Source organism: Pterocles gutturalis, unplaced genomic scaffold, assembly GCF_000699245.1.
Source record: "Pterocles gutturalis isolate BGI_N339 unplaced genomic scaffold, ASM69924v1 scaffold11049, whole genome shotgun sequence".
In the NCBI taxonomy this organism is placed as follows: domain Eukaryota; kingdom Metazoa; phylum Chordata; class Aves; order Pterocliformes; family Pteroclidae; genus Pterocles; species Pterocles gutturalis.
In genome coordinates, this window is record NW_010130759.1 from 25,125 (window position 1) to 32,730 (window position 7,606).

Here is a 7,606-nt window from a genome sequence, read left to right on the forward strand (position 1 = left end):
CCTAGTATCTTTAAACTGCTGGTTTTATTGAGATCTATAATATTGTTTCCAGGAAGTAACTGACATATAAACAGGCTTTTTTTTGTTTGAGTGTTTGACAGCCTGGATCAAATACCTGATTAACATATTGTATTACTTTTACGGCAGATTATTCTACTTTACTTAAAAGCAATCGGGAAAAGGACGGTTTTGTGTGTAGGGACTATTCTGAAATCTTGCCTCCTTCTTATGGCAGAATAAATGTAGCATTTTGTTGGCTGTAAAACCATCCCTTCCAATTTATTGACAACGTAAGTATTTCATATGCCACTCTTCCTTTCGGTAGTACTACTAATTGAAACCAAGTCTTACTGGTTAAGCTTTGCATGCTTTTCATCTAATTCAATCTTTCAAAAAAATCTTTGATAACATCTAATTTCTAGAGCAGCTGTTACACATCCAACATCCATCTCCGGATCTCCCATCAACGTTTTAGGCAGGCCTAAAGCCTTGTTCATTATCACCGTGACCACATTCCTATTCTTAGCAAAGATCCTCCTTTGCAGAGCAGCAGCCTCCTCTGCTGTGGCAGCAGTCCACTTACTAATTTACAACTCCACCCACTAAATGCCATGGTGAATTATAAACTACCGAAGTAAACCATATATTTTTAACAGCGTCAATTTTACCATCATGCCTGTTTATAAAAGTCAAAGATATTTCTGAAGTGCAAAAATGCTAAGCTGGCATTTCAGGTTATTCTCAGGACATTGGCTGTTCCTCTGCAGTAAGGTTTCCTCCTTCTCTCTCAGTTTGAGAAAATCAGTGCGCTAATACACTGCAAAATGCAAACCACTTTGTACCAACATTCATTCTTTTTCTAGAGGGAAAAAATCTTAAGAAATCTGAAGAAAGAGCCCAACCTAGGAGCTTTCAAGTCACCTAGGATCTTTCCAGTCTTTGTGAAAATCCTTTGCCAGACTGCAGGCAAACTTTCTGGATTCTGTCCTAGGCTTTATTTCCAATTTGTTTCTGAATTTCTTACCATGCAGTAGAATATTAGGTCCGTGCTTTATGAACCACATGAAAGGTGGTAATGACATCAATGTTTACATGCCACTGTTGTTTTTTGAATTCAGTTGTGTTGTAACAGAGATGACATTTGAACTTAAGTGGAATTTTCTGTAGCAAATTTCACCCCCAGTCTGGTAGCCATTTAGTGTACTTAGCCTGAAGCATACCAGTAACCCTTTTGAGACAGTCAGTGATTCAGCAGACAACTTTTTTTCTTAGAGATTACTTTGTAGAGACAAAAAATATACTTCATGGGTTGCCATATTTGATAATAATTTGATAAGCAATACAATTATATTATGTAAAACCTAAAATCCACCTCATGTCTGCAGTACCCTATCAAAGCTATGAAGCATACATAAGTAGTGCTGGTTTATTTTTTTTAAAGTGATAAGGCTGGGTAATTCTTTAAAACCAGCCAATACCAGAAGCATGTCACATAAGGTTTTAAATAGCCTGTTTCTATTCTACCTTTGGTGTTCATTGTCTGCCCACAATGTAGAATTTTGCAAAACAATGAAATGACAGACAAATAGAGGCATAATAAAATTTCAGAGCCAGCCAAGCTATAATAAAGGATCAGATCTTTGCCTATGATATTCTTGAAAATCATTTAACTACTGGGAAAGCTTGCTCAGAGGCCTGGTTGAGAGTTGTTACAGGCAGACAAAGTGGTCTAGAATTGATAAATTTTCTTCAGTAGCTTCTGGCCTCCATCTTTTTATGAAACCCCAGAGCTTGAGTATGGTTTTGAAAAGAAAGGATGGTGGCTCTGGAGGAGGTGCAGCAGGATCAGAAGATTCTGGAATTAGAGCATCTCTGTAGGTGGCAGCCTGCTGTTGACAGGAACAATCAAGAGAGAGGAGAGTGCCTTTAAATAATATAAAATTAGATGCTTGCATTTCTTTGTAATTAAGTGTAAACTGAATGATCTGATTTATCTTGTAATAATTTTAACTCTTAAACGTATTTTTAAAAATTCAGTTTCTTTCAATTTAAAATAAGTTTCCTACTTTTTTAAAGTCTTGTTTTACTAAGATTATGGTGTAGGAAAAATTTCACATGGATATTTCTCAAGAGATATAATCCTGTAGTGTCTCCATAGAGAAAAATAGAGTTCAAGTTCTATGAAAGGAGGGTTCAAATATTGTTCTGACATTTACTGATGACATTCCATGCCTTAGTAATTCAATGCAGTTATACTCAAGCACCGACATATTTTATGAAGCATGTGTGACGCAGAAACAGACATTTGAATATTTCTTTGCATACTTGTATTTCATGGGAGATTTCCCCAGACAGAAGCCTTCAGAGGTGGTAGCCTGACTGATTTCTCTTTTAGTGTGCACATACAATAATGGAGGGGAAATGCAGTTGTCTCCTAAGGATGTATTTCTAGTAGACCAGTCATCCCGAGATCTGAAACAAAACCAAGCTCCCCACAAAGGAATAAATCTCAGTAACAGAAACAAAAACTGCATGCTGTTGTTTTGCAGAAGACGTCCTTTGAATCCTGCTAGGTCCTGCTTGTTGATAGCATTCTTGGCATGGTTCCACTACCGAATTTAGCCTGTTTAAGCAATACTTTTATATCTGCTGGGGGTACTGGCAACAGTGGTATCAACTGCAGTTCCTGTTTTTTATAAAATACTGCTTGCTACGATTCAGGTCTTCTGGCTCTGATTACCCAAGCTAATGTCTGGAAACAGGATGACTTTATGATTTTTATACAATAAGTCTTGTTTCTTTCTAGCAGCCTAATCACTATCTGGCTTTGAATGGTGAATATCAGGAATTTCCTTTCCCTTCTATCTTCTCACTATATTTAATGAACTAAAATTTTGTGTTAAAATAGGAACTTGGCTCCATCCAATTCTGCCCCCTTGAAGCACTTTTCAGTATCACATAATAGAAAAATGGTGGCTCTTTCTGTGAAGGTGTCTTTTGTGAACATACTGTATTTGAACAGTCAGACAAAGTATGAAAACTCCAAGTGCCCAAGCACCCAGATTTTCACAAGCCCTCTGAGCATCCTTTCTCATTGTGCTTTTTGGCAAATTCACATTACTTGATCTAACCACTTTCCTCAGTTTCTGAAGGACGCCGTAGTGATTTGGTTGTCTTTTCCTTGAGCAGTATTGAAACACTCAAAGTGAGTTCTTTCCTTCAAACTTTTTTCCCAGGCAGGAACAAACCCATTTTTTAATAATTTTCTAAAACTTGTTTTGGAAATTGGATCAGAGTTACATTAGAAATTCCTTTGCACATTTTAGAGCCTAATGTCAGAGTTTGCTATTGACTGCACCTGCAGCAGTCCCAGTGACGATGTAATTTAGGCTCAAGACTTGCTGCTCATTTCCATTTTGACTTTGCTTTACATCTTGCTATTTACATTAGCTGTGGAAGTTTCAGAAGCTCTGGATGATGTACTTCCCAGAGATTATAGACCTCTATAGTGAAGACTTTGTTTTGAATAGCCATTTATTTTTTTCTCACAAATGGCACATTTCAGTGACAGCTGTAATTTGGCCAGTCAAGTACTGGAAACGAGAAAATAATGCCAAAAAAGACCTCAGTGTGAACTCAGTAATAATTCTCTGGTGCTATTTTTTTTCTGTTTGCTTCTAGCACAAGTAGCCCGAATTTTAAAGGAAGACTGTAAGAGCAACTGTTTTCCCCAACATATTCTGTACACATGCCCTTAAATATTCAGGACAATCCTAAATTTGCTGGTTTTTCCTTTCTGACTATAAGTTATATTTTAAAATCTTATAGTTGTTAGTCTCACAGCAACATTTACTTAAATAGGGGAAAAGTGTATTTTACTGTAGCTATTACCTTCTGGGCAAATATTGGTTTATAGTACTGAACCTCATGCTTTGCTCTGCATGTCAGACTTCACTTCCCAAAGCATGAAGAGATGCATCTAAGAACTGTGTGCATGGATGAAGTACTTAAAGGTACATCCAGGGTTGCCAGATTTGATTCCAGGTTTTAGTGATGTAACACCTGCTTTGGTCTGAGATGACATAAATGGAGTGCTTCCAACAGGAGATCGTAACAGAGGCTCATAGACACTTGCAAAGTTGTGTGAAAGAGCATATGGATTACAGAAATCCTTCCAAGGTGAATGTCCAAGCAGTTCATGTTGGATGGATGGCTGGATGTGGCATGGGTAGTTTTAGGTACAATGTCTGACTGCTGTCAAGTCTCGCTGAGAATGAGATTATTTCTTTTATGATAGATGGGGTCTCTGATGGGGCGTGTGAGATGCAATCAGCCCTCCTGAATTATCTTACTGCTGTATGTATTTGATTAGCCATTCAGAAGATTAAGGTTTTGAATCTAAAAATCTGGAATTAATTATCCTTGCTTAACATTTATCACACTGGAACAGATTAATCATCCTTTGAACTAGATTGTTTCCATACCAATACATTACTCAAGATTAACTTAGACTTATTGAAATTATATGAACTAAAATTCCATAGGCCATTATTAAAGGCCAGTCTCAGACATTTCCTTCAAAGCAGTAAACCGCTGTCAGTAAACTGCTCTGTTTATTCTGCTTCTCCCATGGCTTTTGATAGTGGTCTGTGTGCTCATGGAAGATGTTCCTGACCCCTGCTAGCAGAGAGCATGTTTCCAGTGCTCAGGGATGAAGACACACAAGGTGGTGATTCACAGTCCCAGATTTGTATGAGAATGTGTGGACACATAATGTACTTCAGGCATGCACACAAAGATATTGAAAAAAAATGTTTTGTGAGTAATGTAAGAGTGTGAATGTTTGTGGTTGCAGCTATTGTGCCCTCATTTCAAAACATGCTCCTTTAGTCTGGCATACCTGCTATTCCTAGCTAAAATGAAAGAATACCCTCATACAGAAATATCTTAGAATGCTTGGTTTCATTCTTCTGCTTCCCTTCCCTTCCTTCTTTAAAAATAGTCTGCATACAGTTTCCTGGAAAAAGAAACTCACAGATTTGTGAACTTCAGTGTCTTTACTTGGAGGCTGTATGCACAAGTACAACACATCCTCACACATACTCTTGTTCTTAGCTGAGAAGAAACAAAGACAAAAAAAAATTAATTCACACAATGTGTTATTTTAAATGAAGCAACTCCTGCTCCTATGCTCAGTCTCTATCTAATTCACTTTTTGATATTCTCATACTGCCTGGACAGGTTTAGTAGTCAATGGCCAGGGTTTTATTAAAACTCCACAGGAGTTCTGCCAGTGATATCAACATGGCCATATTTGTAGGGCTTTGTCATGTGCTTTTCTACTCGTTGTACATGAAGCAAATGTCTGTAGTTGGTTTCTGAAGCTGGGTTTTTTGTTTTATTCAGAACTATAGAGAATTCTGGACTGATTCAACCTGGCCATAAACAAATCCAGCACCTTTATTGTCAGTGATCCTGTTCCAGATCCTTAGCTTACCCACTTGAAAATATCTGCATTAAGTACTCACAGAGCCCATAGGACAAAAATAACTTCCATGTGTTAAGCCACTTAAATCTGTCAAACGTGAGAAATTATTTTACCCAACATAATTCAATGTTTGAATTTGGCAATTTCAGTGACATATTGCACGGCAAATCATATTTCTTAATTATATCCCTAACGATGTAAAATTCATTGGATAGGGCATCTGGCAGCCATCTGACAGTGTCAAGGCATTTGATATTAATTTTAGAGTTCTTACTGTTCCACTGTGTAAAATTTAGTATTACCATCTTCATATTTAATGTTCATATGTGCTGGCAAATACAAAATTTATATTTGAACTGCACACCTGTCTGTGGGTGACTAGTGACTGTGGCCATATTTTTGAAATTAGAAACAACAGACTTAGTGTTCAATGAATGGCACTCAGAAGAACATATTGCTCACAGCTGTTCTATTCTCTAGGTACTAGAACATTAAAAGAAGCTATATTTAGATTCCTTTAAATAAATAATCGAGGGTTTTGTAGTTCTTCACATAACCTTAAACTCTGTGAAACCAAATGATTAATTGGGGTTGGCTCTCTGGAGCATCTGCTCAAGAACAAGAATGTTGAATAGCCTTTCAATTATATTGACCTTATTAGCTTAAATTCTTCTTTTTAATTAGTGTATTGGTCTTATAAAAGAAAGGAGGTTATGATTGAAATTGGTAAAAATAGATGAAAATTTGACTTACACATCGAATAGTAAAACTTTACGTAAGGCACCCAGGAAATCCTGGAATCAGTGCCAATACCCTGGAAGAAATTACCTTTTTGTTATTCTACTTTATTCCTCCTGAACACTCACTGTATATCAGATGGCTCATTTGCCTCCATTTGCTTTGAGAAGATCTATGTTTCATCTGTTGGATACAGAAGCTCTCCTAAAGTTGTGCTTGCAAGTGAACAGGCCCTAATTTTAGCAAAATTGCATCTAGTACATCTTTCAAAGTTACCAGCTCAGGCACATTGCCCTCTCTTGTGTCTTTCCTAGCCGGGCATCACAGCAGGCTAGAACAACTGGAAAAACTGGACTGCTGCAAAAAGAAGAAAAGAAAATCCTACAGAGGACCAAATGCCCACTTGTCAGACTAGTGAACCAGGTCCAGTAAGGGTGCTGATGAGAGGCAGGAACATTCATTTTCTTGGTGAACTCTCTATCACCCTTGAGGAACTGCCCTGCCCCACCAAAGGCATCTCCGAGTCCCAGGCACAGCCAGCCGTGGTAAGGAAACCAGCCAACTCTTTTCTTCCTGCCTCAAGGATCAAGAAGAGCTGGGCCCATCTGAGCAACTCTGCTTTTACTTGGCATGGGGAGATTCTGTCCCTTGTATCATCGGCAGTGGTTGTGAAGTTTTCCCCAGGAAAGGACAGTTTGCTTGAAGCTGAAAGGCTCCTTTGCCCCCCTCACAGTTTCAAGCAGACTTTCAGAGCTGGAGAACTTGTGAACTGGAGAAAACTGGACAAAGTGGATGTTTATCTCTGCTGTTTTCTCAGTGACCAGGAGTTCACTGCAGTCAGTAAGGCCAGGAATCAGTCCTCAGGAATAACTAACAAGCACCTGGCTGAACCTAGAACCTTCGTTTCTTCCTTCTCAGCCCCAGACAACCCCAAAATTTGAGAAATTTTTACATTCTCCAAACATAGCCATATGATAGGAGCTGAGTGGGCGTGCAAGTGCACACACACAAGATCCAGTGAATACCTTGGAAAATGTTGGTATAACTTTAAAAAAAACCAAACAATTTGTCATTCAATACAACCTAGTGAATAGTTTCTATGATCTTTTCAGCTGCGTGCTAGTGTCAGTAGCTCTCTTTAAAACGTACCTCGAGTCATCCCAAACTAGAAATACAACAGACTAGGAATGAAACTAAACCCCTGGGGCTGCTTGTTTTGTTACTCTCATGCCTAAATGTCTTGTTTGTTGTGGATTTGCTAATTAAAGCTACTATCACTTTCTAGAGAGCTCTACAGCCTGCCTCTTCCATGGTTGTTGCTCTTACAGAAATATTCACAGGGCAGAATCATTTTAGAGGTGTTAATAGTGTGTATACACA